Genomic DNA, 15,874 nt, shown 5'->3' with positions numbered 1-15,874 from the left:
ACAGACAAGGACAACGGCTTACGAGTTGGGACCCAACAAAATGAGTAAAAATATCACACCCATAACGACGATCGACTCAGAAGGCTTCAATAAAAGCAAAAAAATGGCGAGAACGCCAACTGGTGAGCGGACCGACGCCCCGCTGCCGGCCCTCCCTGGCCCGGAGCAGCACCAAAAAGCTCAGGGCAGCACAGCGCTGCGCGATCTAGGACGAGAGATCACGCAGCTAGTGGAGATGCTCGAGGATGGCAAGAGGCGATCCATACACCAACCCATGTGGGACTCGATCGAGAGCATAAGGGTGCTGTATGAGCTGGTTGCTATCCAGCTGCACGATGAAGGAGCTAAGGCGGTGATCAGGACCCACCAGTCCTCTCAGACGTCACCGATTTTCAGACCTCTCCCAGAGCCTAAGAGGAAACAGGCTGCAGGTGCACCAACACCCCGGACAAAGAGGACCAAGGCAGCGGTCGAGGTCCAGACCACACCAGGAGTAGCAGTTGAAAAGGACGCCCACGCTGAAAGGGAGAGAAAGGAGCCGGAGGAGACCCCATTTCTGACGGTGACCAACCGGCGCAGAAGGAAGAGGCCGCAAAAGCCGACTGGAGCGCTCGCGGACAAGACGCGACCAGACGCCATCGTCATTGCCACCAAAGGTGAAAAGACCTATGCAGAGATACTGCGCAAGGTTAGGACGGACGAAACCCTGCGTGGACTTGGTGAAGCGGTCGCCAGGATCAGGAGGACCCAAAAAGGAGAGCTACTACTACAGCTCAACAAGTCGGGAGAGGAGACGGAGACGTTTAAAAGCCTGGTAGCCAATACGCTGAAGGATTACGCAGAAGTCCGTAGCCTGTCGCACCGGGTGACCGTAGAGTGCAAGGACCTGGACGAAATAACCACCACGGAGGATATATGCGAAGCTCTGAGAAGCCAGGTGGAATTGGCGGAGCTGTCTGCGGATGACATCCAGCTGAGAAAGGCATACGGCGGAACCCAGACGGCCACAATCAGGCTGCCAGCGGAGAGCGCTCAAAAGGCTCTGAAAATATGAGAGAGAGAGAAGTAGGCTGGGTAAGATGCAGACTGCGTGAGCGAATCAGCGTCACCAAATGCTTCAGATGTCTCGAGTTTGGGCATATGGCACGACAGTGCTGTAGCAAAGTAGATAGGTCCAAGCTGTGTAGAAGATGTGGAAAGGAGAACCACCTGGCAAAGGACTGTAGCCTGGAACCACAGTGCATGCTCTGCAAGGGAACGAGCGCAGACTGGAAGCACGTGGCCGGCAGCGGTAGATGCCCCCTGTTTAGGAACGCCTACAACCGACTGCAAGTTGTGATCCAGGAGAAGGAGGCCTTATCGGAGTCCCAGTACGGATTCCGGAAGGCCAAATCAACGCTCGACGCCATCAAGGCAGTCACCGACATTGCATCCAGAGCGATCGAGGGAATAAGATGGAGATTTGGCACAAAGGAGTACTGCGCGGTGGTGACCCTGGATATCCGTAACGCGTTTAACTCAGCGAACTGGTCTCGGATAAACGAGGCGCTCGGGAGAATTGGAGTTCCCACCTACCTGCTTCGGATAATAGCCAGCTACCTGTCGGGTAGGGTGCTGAGGTACGAGACGGAGGAGGGACCAAAGCTCTACAGGGTGACAGCCGGAGTTCCACAGGGATCAGTCTTAGGACCTCTACTATGGAACATAATGTACGACGACGTCCTGAGACTCCAGCTTCCGCAGGGATGCACGCTTGTCGGTTTCGCTGACGATCTCGCCCTGGTCGTGGTAGCCAAAGAGCTCCGAGATGTCGAGGCGACGGCCAACGAGGCAATCCGGATCGTATCCAACTGGATGGAAAACGCGGGATTGGACCTGGCTGGCCACAAAACGGAGGCTGTACTCATCACGAGTCGGAAGAAGGTGGAGTACGCGACGTTTCGCGTGGGTAATGCGACTATCAAGTCGCAGGAGTCAATCCGGTACCTAGGCGTGATGCTGGATAACCGATTGAACTACCGGGCCCACATCGAGTACGTGAGTCAAAAAGCCTCCCGGATGCAGGCAGCACTCGCAAGGATGCTCCCCAATATTGGTGGACCCAAGGCAGGTCGACGCTTACTCCTGGCGAGAGTAGTGGCCTCGATTCTACTGTACGCTGCGCCGGTGTGGTCTTCAACCCTATCCGGCAACATGAGTCTAAGAAGAAAGATGTCAGTGCCATATCGGCTCTGCGCTCTTCGCGTAGTGTCTGGATATAGGACGGTGTCGGATAACGCAGCCCTGGTCCTCGCGGCCATGATACCGGTGGATATACTAGCGCTCGAGATGACGCATGTATATGAAGCGCGCGCAGGGATGCGAACTAATGCATCGCTAGAGACCATCCGTGCGTCGGAAAGGCGGGCGTCGATAGAAAAATGGCAGGCAAGATGGGACACGGCCACAAATAGACGGTGGACCCATAGACTAATCCCGGACATTGAGTCATGGATAGGGCGGAGAAGCGGAGAGATGAACTACCACCTCACCCAATTCCTGACGGGTCACGGAGGATACAGGAAGTATCTGCATAGGTTCAAACACGAGGATACTCCCGAGTGTCCTGAGTGTTCGAATGAGAGCGAGGATCCGGAGCATGTGATCTACCACTGCACGAGGTACCGCTCAAGTGCAGAGTATTTCCCACGACCAGAGGAGCTAATGGCGTTCATGACGGAGTCCGACGAGAACTGGCAGCGCGTTAGCAACACCCTAATAGCCATCCAGAGCGATCTGAGAAGATGCGAAAGGGAGCGACGCGTAGAGGAGAGTGCCTAACGTAGGCAACCCATCCCGCGAAGTAATACTTTGCGGTGATCCCGCGGGGAATGAGGTGTGCAGCTGTGCGTGGTGGTGAGTTTAGCTGGGAAGCCCCGAAGGGGTAGTCCAGTTCGTTGACTGGTACGGGCCGGTCGCGTCTCTTAGAGATTCTCACCCACCGTGGCGTATCCATGGAAAAAAAAAAAAAAAAAAAAAACACACACACACACACACACACACACACACACAGAACACAGTGTGTATTCTAGTGAGTGCGGTCGTGTTTTTAAATCGTTCCGTACAATTCAGTGGAAAACGTCGGAAGTTAGCCTGGAAAAGAGGCAAAGAGTTGTTAGCGCGAGCCATAGTAGTGCTGCGTTACTTACCTGCGCGGAACACAAGTCCGCAAGCAGAGAAGCGGCCACCTGGCCAATAGTACTGGCCGAAATCCCAGTGGGACGCCGTCGAGCCCTAGGCCGAAGGGGGGGGAAGGAACAGCAGGTAAGTGCCTGTTTTCCTATTCTTCTTCGCTGTGATTCTTGGCGCCACTTGTTTGTTGCTGCCTTCTTTTTGTTTTGGGCAAAATTGGCCAAGCACACCGCAAGTGGTGTTGGATAACGACGGAAGAACAGCTGACTAAAGGCACGGAGCTAAGTGCTGGAAAACGACAGCGTCTGGCCAATAGAGGGCGCGGCCACAGCAACCGGAGTTGCCAGATCAACGGCCAGATCGGAGATGAGCGATCAGCGGGAACAAGCTGCGGCTTGCAGCACTCCGCTGACAAGCTCATTCGCCTGGGATGAGGAGAATCCCTTTCGCCGGAAAAATGCTCTGGCGCGATCGCCAAACCAGTTGGCGGAAGCAGTGGAGGAGCGCGCAAGATCCTCTCCTCCAACGCTGCAGCGCCCCCAAGAGGAGCAAGCAGACCAGAAGGAGAGGGCCATGGCGCATTTGGCGAGCTTGGGCCAAAAGGCCAGAGAGTTGAGGAAGCTGATGGTGCTCCCAAAGAGGTCCATCACGAACCCAATGAGGGATCTGGTGGATGAGATCGAATATCTGCAGCGAGAGTTGGAATCGTGCTGGCAGGCGATCTCTGCGGAGCAGGCTGTAGCCAAGGTTACACAGCCGGCAGTGACGGAGAGGGCGGGAAAGAGGGCACGGCCAGAGCCCAGGAACACCACCCACCCGTCCCCGTCCCCGTCCCCAAGGCCGAAGAAGCCAAAACATGGACCCAAAAAGTCAAAAAAAACGGAGAAGAAGCCGCAGGAAGGCCAAATGAGGGACGCCGTAGCTCGCAAGGGACCGGAGGACGCCCCAAAGGATCGAGATGTGGGGTGGGTGAAGGTCGTAGCTAGGCAAAGGCCAAAGCCAAAGCAGCAGCAACGACCAAGACCGCCACGCAGCGATGCAATAGTCATCGCCGCCACCAGCACTGTCTCATATGCAGACATTCTAAGGAAGGTCAAGACAGAGCCAAGTCTTAAAAAGCTAGGGCAATCGGTGCAAGGGGTGCGACGCACGGCAAAAGGAGAGCTGTTGCTGATGCTGGAAAAATCGGCGGACCCGAGAACCCACGAGATGCAGGCAGCAGTCAAGGAAGCGCTAGGAAGCACGGTTGAAGTAAGGAGTCTTACCGAAACTGTCATCTTGGAGGTAAGGGACATAGACGAAGTGTCCACCCAAGAGGAAGTCCTAGCGGAACTCAAAGCGCAGGCAGGGGTGGAAATCTGCGAGGCCGCAGCCATCGCCATCAGACCAGCCTATAGGAGCACGCAGACCCTGACTCTGAAAGTTCCACCGGCTATAGCAAAGCCCCTCCTGGAGAAAGGAAGAATTCGCCTGGGGTGGGGGTATTGCAGAATACGACCCAAGTCAACTCCCCGAAGATGCTACAAGTGCATGGAATTTGGCCACATCGCGCCTAATTGTAAGAGCAGCCAAGACTTCACGAAGTGCTGCTACAATTGCGCAGGAGCCGACCACCAGGCCAAAGATTGCAAAGACGAACCAAGTTGCATTCTTTGCAAGCGCCACCGGGTGAAGGACTTGAAGCACCAAACGACGAGTTCGAGGTGCCCGCAGTACCAAAAGGCGATGCAGCAAATGAAGGATAGATGAAAATCATCCAACTAAACCTCAACCACTGCGAGATGGCACAGCAGCTGCTGGACCAGACCATAAGGGAGCACCGTATTGATGTAGCAGTCATAAGCGAGCAATACCGGAATCGCAACTCGGGAGAGTGGGTTGCTGACTCGAGCAAGAAGGCAGCGATATGGAGCTGTGCGAGTCCCACACAGCAACTACTGCAAACATACGTCGGAGACGGATTCGCCAGAGCCCGGATAAATGGAGTGCACATATATAGCTGCTACCTGCCCCGAGCCTCAGCCTACAGCAGGCGACGCAGGCACTGGAAAGGATTGCTGAAGATGCGCGGGAGAAACACCCTACGCTCATAGCCGGCGATTTCAACGCTTGGGCGACGGAGTGGGGATGCCCGAGAACGAACCCAAGGGGACAGGCGCTCTTAGAATGCTTTGCGACGTTGGATGCCGTACTGCTGAACACAGGCACACAGCAGACGTTCGGCAGAGCTGGAACGGGGTCTATAATAGACCTTACGTTCGTGAGCAGCAGCCTCAGCCGCAGGACAACGTGGGAAGTTAGTGGCTTATACACCGGGAGTGACCACCAAGCCCTCATATGTGAAATCCAGGAAACGGGCGCACCTAACCCGTTCATTGGTAAGCAGATCGGTTATAAGACCGAAACGCTAGAGCCGGATATGGTCCGGGCCATGTTTGAGGACTACGAGACCAACGGTACGGCTGACGAGAGAGCAAGCCAACTGGCTATACATACGCTGGAAGCATGTGATGCCTCCATGCTAAGGAAAAGAAGAAGTCTGAACAACCGCAGGCCAACGTATTGGTGGAACCCTGCAATAGGTAGCGCCAGGCAGGAGTGCCAGCGGAAAAGACGACTATACCAGCGTTCGAGAGGTTCCCCGGAATTCGAGAGGCTCCAAGGAGAATATAAGGAAAGCAGACGCTGCTTGAAGAGGCAGATCAAGGATGCCAAGCGCAAATGCTTCGAAAAGCTCTGCGATGACGCAGATGCGAACCCTTGGGGCTACGCATACAGGCTGGTAATGAAGAGACTGCGATTGTTCAGTCCCCCGCCGCCAATGTGTGCAGATCTGCTGGTTAACATAGTAGAAACCCTATTTCCAGAGAAAGTGGCAGCCCAGAGGGTGATGGATAGAATACCGCCACCTGAAATAGAAGCCACCACGGGAGCAGAAGTCCTCGAAGCTCTACAACGGATCAAGAACGGGAAAGCACCAGGACCTGATGGGGTCCCAAATGCCGTTCTCCGCACGGCTATTGAGACCAATCCACAAATGTACGTGGATTTATTCAATGCGTGCATGTCCGAAGGGACCTTCCCCAGACCATGGAAGCGACAGCGGCTAGTCCTCTTACCCAAGGGGAACAAGCCGACCGAGGAGCCATCATCCTATAGACCACTCTGCATGCTCGACACAGTGGGTAAGATCCTCGAGCGCATAATCCACACCAGGCTGGAGAAGGCAGTAACGCGTCAGCTCTCACCGAGACAGCACGGGTTTCGCAAAGGCAGGTCCACGGTGGACGCAATCGGCGAGGTATGTGAGATAGCAAAGCGAGCTATCGATGGCACCCGATGGATGTACGGGACCAAAGAGTATTGCATAGTGGCAACACTCGATGTCCAAAATGCATTCAACTCTGCCAATTGGGATCACATACTAGAAGAATTGAGAAACTTTCAAATACCGCCGTATCTGCAGAATATCATCGCGGACTACCTAAGAGACCGAGTGCTCATATATGAGACGGATAAAGGGACACGTGAGCACCAAATCACTGGAGGAGTTCCCCAAGGATCGGTCCTCGGCCCGCTGCTGTGGAACATCATGTATGATGGAATCCTCAAGATGGATATGCCAATGGGCGCCACGGTGATAGGCTTTGCCGACGACATAGCAATAGTCGTAGTGGCAAAACAGAAAGATGCGGCGGAAGAAATCTGCAACGACGCGGTAGAGAGAGCCAGAACATGGCTATCAGGGAGGGATCTCTCATTAGCCACCCACAAAACGGAGGCGGTGCTCATAAGCAGCAGGAAAGTAGTGGAGACGGCCACGATCCGAGTAGGAGACTGCACTATTAGCTCCAGTCCAAGCCTGAAGTACCTGGGGGTCATGATTGACCACAGACTCAGCTTCAAGCATCACATGGCGTATGCAAGCAGCAAGGCAGGAAAGACGGCAGTGGCCCTATCCCGCATCATGGCCAACACCGGAGGCCCGAAACAGCCAAGGCGAAAGCTACTAGCGAGCGTAGTTGGCTCAACGCTAATGTACGCTGCACCAATATGGGTTTATGCAATGAAGCATAAAACATATGCCCGAGAATGCAACGCAGTCCAGAGGCTGTGTGCCCTGAGGGTGTGTTGCGCATTCAGAACGGTATCCCAAGACGCCGCACTTGTGGTCGCAGGAATGATTCCCATCCATCTGCTGGCAAGAGAAGCCGCAGGAATCAGGGCACAGCGAACCCTGGGGACTACGGACCAGGACACCAGAGGTGCCTTAAGGCAGCGCACAATCCTGCAATGGCAAGATTCGTGGGATAACAGCAGCAAAGGGCGATGGACTCATAGGCTAATCCCAGACCTGAAGAGTTGGCTGAACCGTAGCCATGGACAAGTGGAGTATCACCTGACACGACTGCTGACAGGACACGGTTGCTTTAAAGCCTACCTGCATAGGTTTAAGCACGAGGACGACCCCTTCTGCGTGGTCTGCGCAGGGGTCATCGAAGACGCAGAGCACTGCTTCTTCGAATGTCCAAGATTTCGGCAAGAACGAGAGGATCTAAGCAACAAGCTTGGAAGAATGCCAGCGGTGTCAAACCTGGCAGAATGCCTGCTGGAGTCGGAAGGAAACTGGGCCTCGATTAGATTCATGGCCGTAACTATGGCTACCAAACTGCGTCGCGAAGAAAGAGCACGCAATGCAAGGAGATAAAGGATAAAGGAGATTATTAAGAGAAGAGCCCTACGGGCATCTCCCCCCGGCGAAGTAATATCTCGCGACAGTACCGCCGGGATCCGGGATAGGTGTGGTTGGTTTTAGAGCGGTTAGAGTCCCTCACTTCGGCTTCGGCTGAGTCGGCATGAAGCTTTCCTGTAGTCACACAACAACAAAAAAAAAAAAAAAAAAAAAAAACACACACACACAGGCACAGAAGTCGCACATTGTGTATTCTAGTGAGTGCGGTCGTGTTTTTAAATCGTTCCGTATAATTCAGTGGAAAACGTCGGAAGTTAGCCTGGAAAAGAGGCAAAGAGTAGTTAGCGCGAGCCATAGTAGTGCTGCGTTACTTACCTGCGCGGAACGCAAGTCCGCAAGCAGAGAAGCGGCCACCTGGCCAATAGTACTGGCCGAAATCCCAGTGGGACGCCGTCGAGCCCTTGGCCGAAGGGGGGGGGGGGGAAGGAACAGCAGGTAAGTGCCTGTTTTCCTATTCTTCTTCGCTGTGATTCTTGGCGCCACTTGTTGGTTGCTGCCTTCTTTTTGTTTTTGGGCAAAATTGGCCAAGCACACCGCAAGTGGTGTTGGATAACGACGGAAGAACAGCTGACTAAAGGCACGGAGCTAAGTGCTGGAAAACGACAGCGTCTGGCCAATAGAGGGCGCGGCCACAGCAACCGGAGTTGCCAGATCAACGGCCAGATCGGAGATGAGCGATCAGCGGGAACAAGCTGCGGCTTGCAGCACTCCACTGACAAGCTCATTCGCCTGGGATGAGGAGAATCCCTTTCGCCGGAAAAATGCTCTGGCGCGATCGCCAAACCAGCTGGCGGAAGCAGTGGAGGAGCGCGCAAGATCCTCTCCTCCAACGCTGCAGCGCCCCCAAGAGGAGCAAGCAGACCAGAAGGAGAGGGCCATGGCGCATTTGGCGAGCTTGGGCCAAAAGGCCAGAGAGTTGAGGAAGCTGATGGTGCTCCCAAAGAGGTCCATCACGAACCCAATGAGGGATCTGGTGGATGAGATCGAATATCTGCAGCGAGAGTTGGAATCGTGCTGGCAGGCGATCTCTGCGGAGCAGGCTGTAGCCAAGGTTACACAGCCGGCAGTGACGGAGAGGGCGGGAAAGAGGGCACGGCCAGAGCCCAGGAACACCACCCACCCGTCCCCGTCCCCGTCCCCAAGGCCGTCCACCGGAATCGCAACTCGGGAGAGTGGATTGCTGACTCGAGCAAGAAGGCAGCGATATGGAGCTGTGCGATTCCCACACAGCAACTACTGCAAACATACGTCGGAGACGGATTCGCCAGAGCCCGGATAAATGGAGTGCACATATATAGCTGCTACCTGCCCCCGAGCCTCAGCCTACAGCAGGCGACGCAGGCACTGGAAAGGATTGCTGAAGATGCGCGGGAGAAACACCCTACGCTCATAGCCGGCGATTTCAACGCTTGGGCGACGGAGTGGGGATGCCCGAGAACGAACCCAAGGGGACAGGCGCTTTTAGAATGCTTTGCGACGTTGGATGCCGTACTGCTGAACACAGGCACACAGCAGACGTTCGGCAGAGCTGGAACGGGGTCTATAATAGACCTTACGTTCGTGAGCAGCAGCCTCAGCCGCAGGACAACGTGGGAAGCTAGTGGCTTATACACCGGGAGTGACCACCAAGCCCTCATATGTGAAATCCAGGAAACGGGCGCACCTAACCCGTGCATTGGTAAGCAGATCGGTTATAAGACCGAAACGCTAGAGCCGGATATGGTCCGGGCCATGTTTGAGGACTACGAGACCAACGGTACGGCTGACGAGAGAGCAAGCCAACTGGCTATACATACGCTGGAAGCATGTGATGCCTCCATGCTTAGGAAAAGAAGAAGCCTGAACAACCGCAGGCCAACGTATTGGTGGAACGCTGCAATAGGTAGCGCCAGGCAGGAGTGCCAGCGGAAAAGACGACTATACCAGCGTTCGAGAGGTTCCCCGGAATTCGAGAGGCTCCAAGGAGAATATAAGGAATGCAGACGCTGCTTGAAGAGGCAGATCAAGGATGCCAAGCGCAAATGCTTCGAAAAGCTCTGCGATGACGCAGATGCGAACCCTTGGGGCTACGCATACAGGCTGGTAATGAAGAGACTGCGAGTGTTCAGTCCCCCGCCGCCAATGTGTGCAGATCTGCTGGTTAACATAGTAGAAACCCTATTTCCAGAGAAAGTGGCAGCCCAGAGGGTGATGGATAGAATACCGCCACCTGAAATAGAAGCCACCACGGGAGCAGAAGTCCCCGAAGCTCTACAACGGATCAAGAACGGCAAAGCACCAGGACCTGATGGGGTCCCAAATGCCGTTCTCCGCACGGCTATTGAGACCAATCCACAAATGTACGTGGATTTATTCAATGCGTGCATGTCCGAAGGGACCTTCCCCAGACCATGGAAGCGACAGCGGCTAGTCCTCTTACCCAAGGGGAACAAGCCGACCGAGGAGCCATCATCCTATAGACCACTCTGCATGCTCGACACAGTGGGTAAGATCCTCGAGCGCATAATCCACACCAGGCTGGAGAAGGCAGTAACGCGTCAGCTCTCACCGAGACAGCACGGGTTTCGCAAAGGCAGGTCCACGGTGGACGCAATCGGCGAGGTATGTGAGATAGCAAAGCGAGCTATCGATGGCACCCGATGGATGTACGGGACCAAAGAGTATTGCATAGTGGCAACACTCGATGTCCAAAATGCATTCAACTCTGCCAATTGGGATCACATACTAGAAGAATTGAGAAACTTTCAAATACCGCCGTATCTGCAGAATATCATCGCGGACTACCTAAGAGACCGAGTGCTCATATATGAGACGGATAAAGGGACACGTGAGCACCAAATCACTGGAGGAGTTCCCCAAGGATCGGTCCTCGGCCCGCTGCTGTGGAACATCATGTATGATGGAATCCTCAAGATGGATATGCCAATGGGCGCCACGGTGATAGGCTTTGCCGACGACATAGCAATAGTCGTAGTGGCAAAACAGAAAGAAGCGGCGGAAGAAATCTGCAACGACGCGGTAGAGAGAGCCAGAACATGGCTATCAGGGAGGGATCTCTCATTAGCCACCCACAAAACGGAGGCGGTGCTCATAAGCAGCAGGAAAGTAGTGGAGACGGCCACGATCCGAGTAGGAGACTGCACTATTAGCTCCAGTCCAAGCCTGAAGTACCTGGGGTCATGATTGACCACAGACTCAGCTTCAAGCATCACATGGCGTATGCAAGCAGCAAAGCAGGAAAGACGGCAGTGGCCCTATCCCGCATCATGGCCAACACCGGAGGCCCGAAACAGCCAAGGCGAAAGCTACTAGCGAGCGTAGTTGGCTCAACGCTAATGTACGCTGCACCAATATGGGTTGATGCAATGAAGCATAAAACATATGCCCGAGAATGCAACGCAGTCCAGAGGCTGTGTGCCCTGAGGGTGTGTTGCGCATTCAGAACGGTATCCCAAGACGCCGCACTTGTGGTAGCAGGAATGATTCCCATTCATCTGCTGGCAAGAGAAGCCGCAGGAATCAGGGCACAGCGAACCCTGGGGTCTACGGACCAGGACACCAGAGGTGCCTTAAGGCAGCGCACAATCCTGCAATGGCAAGATTCGTGGGATAACAGCAGCAAAGGGCGATGGACCCATAGGCTAATCCCAGACCTGAAGAGTTGGCTGAACCGTAGCCATGGACAAGTGGAGTATCACCTGACACAACTGCTGACAGGACACGGTTGCTTTAAAGCCTACCTGCATAAGTTTAAGCACGAGGACGACCCCTTCTGCGTGGTCTGCGCAGGGGTCATCGAAGACGCAGAGCACTGCTTCTTCGAATGTCCAAGATTTCGGCAAGAACGAGAGGATCTAAGCAACAAGCTTGGAAGAATGCCAGCGGTGTCAAACCTGGCAGAATGCCTGCTGGAGTCGGAAGGAAACTGGGCCTCGATTAGATTCATGGCCGTAACTATGGCTACCAAACTGCGTCGCGAAGAAAGAGCACGCAATGCAAGGAGATAAAGGATAAAGGAGATTATTAAGAGAAGAGCCCTACGGGCATCTCCCCCCGGCGAAGTAATATCTCGCGACAGTACCGCCGGGATCCGGGATAGGTGTGGTTGGTTTTAGAGCGGTTAGAGTCCCTCACTTCGGCTTCGGCTGAGTCGGCATGAAGCTCTCCTGTAGTCACACAACAAAAAAAAAAAAAAAAAAAAAAAAAACACACACACACACACAGGGACACACAGTGTGTATTCTAGTGAGTGGGGTCGTGTTTTTAAATCGTTCCGTATAATTCAGTGGAAAACGTCGGAAGTTAGCCTGGAAAAGAGGCAAAGAGTAGTTAGCGCGAGCCGTAGTAGTGCTGCATTACTTACCTGCGCGGAACGCATGTCCGCAAGCAGAGAAGCGGCCACCTGGCCAATAGTACTGGCCGAAATCCCAGTGGGACGCCGTCGAGCCCTTGGCCGAAGGGGGGGGAAGGAACAGCAGGTAAGTGCCTGTTTTCCTATTCTTCTTCGCTGTGATTCTTGGCGCCACTTGTTGGTTGCTGCCTTCTTTTTGTTTTTGGGCAAAATCTGTTGGATAACGACGGAAGAACAGCTGACTGGAGGCACGGAGCTAAGTGCTGGAAAACGACAGCGTCTGGCCAATAGAGGGCGCGGCCACAGTAACCGGAGTTGCCAGATCAACGGTCAGATCGGAGATGAGCGATCAGCGGGAACAAGCTGCGGCTTGCAGCACTCCGCTGACAAGCTCATTCGCCTGGAATGAGCAGAATCCCTTTCGCCGGAAAAATGCGCTAGCGCGATCGCCAAACCAGCCGGCGGAAGCAGTGGAGGAGCGCGCAAGATCCTCTCCTCCAACGCTGCAGCGCCCCCAAGAGGAGCAAGCAGACCCGAAGGAGAGGGCCATGGCGCATTTGGCGAGCTTGGGCCAAAAGGCCAGAGAGTTGAGGAAGCTGATGGTGCTCCCAAAGAGGTCCATCACGAACCCAATGAGGGATCTGGTGGATGAGATCGAATATCTGCAGCGAGAGTTGGAATCGTGCTGGCAGGCGATCTCGGCGGAGCAGGCTGTAGCCAAGGTTACACAGCCGGAAGTGACGGAGAGGGCGGGAAAGAGGGCACGGCCAGAGCCCAGGAACACCACCCACCCGTCCCCGTCCCCGTCCCCAAGGCCGAAGAAGCCAAAACATGGACCCAAAAAGTCAAAAATAAACGGAGAAGAAGCCGCAGGAAGGCCAAATGAGGCACGCCGTAGCTCGCAAGGGACCGGAGGACGCCCCAAAGGATCGAGAGGTGGGGTGGGTGAAGGTCGTAGCTAGGCAAAGGCCAAAGCCAAAGCAGCAGCAACGACCAAGACCGCCACGCAGCGATGCAATAGTCATCGCCGCCACCAGCACTGTCTCATATGCAGACATTCTAAGGAAGGTCAAGACAGAGCCAAGTCTTAAAAAGCTAGGGCAATCGGTGCAAGGGGTGCGACGCACAGCAAAAGGAGAGCTGTTGCTGATGCTGGAAAAATCGGCGGACCCGAGAACCCACGAGATGCAGGCAGCAGTCAAGGAAGCGCTAGGAAGCACGGTTGAAGTAAGGAGTCTTACCGAAACTGTCATCTTGGAGGTAAGGGACATAGACGAAGTGTCCACCCAAGAGGAAGTCCTAGCGGAACTCAAAGCGCAGGCAGGGGTGAAAATCTGCGAGGCCGCAGCCGTCTCCATCAGACCAGCCTATAGGAGCACGCAGACCCTGACTCTGAAAGTTCCACCGGCTATAGCAAAGCCCCTCCTGGAGAAAGGAAGAATTCGCCTGGGGTGGGGGTATTGCAGAATACGACCCAAGTCAACTCCCCGAAGATGCTACAAGTGCATGGAGTTTGGCCAAATCAAGCCTAATTGTAAGAGCAGCCAAGACTTCACGAAGTGCTGCTACAATTGCGCAGGAGCCGACCACCAGGCCAAAGATTGCAAAGACGAACCAAGTTGCATTCTTTGCAAGCGCCACCGGGTGAAGGACCCGAAGCACCAAACGACGAGTTCGAGGTGCCCGCAGTACCAAAAGGCGATGCAGCAAATGAAGGATAGATGAAAATCATCCAACTAAACCTCAACCACTGCGAGATGGCACAGCAGCTGCTGGACCAGACCATAAGGGAGCACCGTATTGATGTAGCAGTCATAAGCGAGCAATACCCGAATCGCAACTCGGGAGAGTGGATTGCTGACTCGAGCAAGAAGGCAGCGATATGGAGCTGTGCGAGTCCCACACAGCAACTACTGCAAACATACGTCGGAGACGGATTCGCCAGAGCCCGGATAAATGGAGTGCACATATATAGCTGCTACCTGCCCCCGAGCCTCAGCCTACAGCAGGCGACGCAGGCACTGGAAAGGATTGCTGAAGATGCGCGGGAGAAACACCCTACGCTCATAGCCGGCGATTTCAACGCTTGGGCGACGGAGTGGGGATGCCCGAGAACGAACCCAAGGGGACAGGCGCTCTTAGAATGCTTTGCGACGTTGGATGCCGTACTGCTGAACACAGGCACACAGCAGACGTTCGGCAGAGCTGGAACGGGGTCTATAATAGACCTTACTTTCGTGAGCAGCAGCCTCAGCCGCAGGACAACGTGGGAAGCTAGTGGCTTATACACCGGGAGTGACCACCAAGCCCTCATATGTGAAATCCAGGAAGCGGGCGCACCTAACCCGTTCATTGGCAAGCAGATCGGTTATAAGACCGAAACGCTAGAGCCGGATATGGTCCGGGCCATGTTTGAGGACTACGAGACCAACGGTACGGCTGAAGAGAGAGCAAGCCAACTGGCTATACATACGCTGGAAGCATGTGATGCCTCCATGCTAAGGAAAAGAAGAAGCCTGAACAACCGCAGGCCAACGTATTGGTGGAACGCTGCAATAGGTAGCGCCAGGCAGGAGTGCCAGCGGAAAAGACGACTATACCAGCGTTCGAGAGGTTCCCCGGAATTCGAGAGGCTCCAAGGAGAATATAAGGAATGCAGACGCTGCTTGAAGAGGCAGATCAAGGATGCCAAGCGCAAATGCTTCGAAAAGCTCTGCGATGACGCAGATGCGAACCCTTGGGGCTACGCATACAGGCTGGTAATGAAGAGACTGCGAGTGTTCAGTCCCCCGCCGCCAATGTGTGCAGATCTGCTGGTTAACATAGTAGAAACCCTATTTCCAGAGAAAGTGGCAGCCCAGAGGGTGATGGATAGAATACCGCCACCTGAAATAGAAGCCACCACGGGAGCAGAAGTCCTCGAAGCTCTACAACGGATCAAGAACGGCAAAGCACCAGGACCTGATGGGGTCCCAAATGCCGTTCTCCGCACGGCTATTGAGACCAATCCACAAATGTACGTGGATTTATTCAATGCGTGCATGTCCGAAGGGACCTTCCCCAGACCATGGAAGCGACAGCGGCTAGTCCTCTTACCCAAGGGGAACAAGCCGACCGAGGAGCCATCATCCTATAGACCACTCTGCATGCTCGACACAGTGGGTAAGATCCTCGAGATCCTCCACACCAGGCTGGAGAAGGCAGTAACGCGTCAGCTCTCACCGAGACAGCACGGGTTTCGCAAAGGCAGGTCCACGGTGGACGCAATCGGCGAGGTATGTGAGATAGCAAAGCGAGCTATCGATGGCACCCGATGGATGTACGGGACCAAAGAGTATTGCATAGTGGCAACACTCGATGTCCAAAATGCATTCAACTCTGCCAATTGGGATCACATACTAGAAGAATTGAGAAACTTTCAAATACCGCCGTATCTGCAGAATATCATCGCGGACTACCTAAGAGACCGAGTGCTCATATATGAGACGGATAAAGGGACACGTGAGCACCAAATCACTGGAGGAGTTCCCCAAGGAGCGGTCCTCGGCCCGCTGCTGTGGAACATCATGTATGATGGAATCCTCAAGATGGATATGCCA

General features: G+C 54.4%; 1 long non-coding RNA gene across 1 annotated transcript; it reads right to left on the bottom strand.

Moving 5' to 3' along the window:
* Positions 1-3,063: 3,063 nt before the first annotated feature.
* On the bottom strand, positions 3,064-3,648 carry LOC117190152. Its single transcript, XR_004473649.1, has 2 exons — positions 3,189-3,648; positions 3,064-3,132 (listed from the first exon to the last, which is right to left on the bottom strand). It is a non-coding gene; the product is annotated as an uncharacterized LOC117190152 (long non-coding RNA).
* Between the last annotated feature and the right edge of the window lie 12,226 nt (positions 3,649-15,874).

Source organism: Drosophila miranda, chromosome XL, assembly GCF_003369915.1.
Source record: "Drosophila miranda strain MSH22 chromosome XL, D.miranda_PacBio2.1, whole genome shotgun sequence".
In the NCBI taxonomy this organism is placed as follows: domain Eukaryota; kingdom Metazoa; phylum Arthropoda; class Insecta; order Diptera; family Drosophilidae; genus Drosophila; species Drosophila miranda.
Note: the sequence above shows the minus strand (reverse complement) of the source record. Positions and strands in the feature narration are given on the sequence as shown.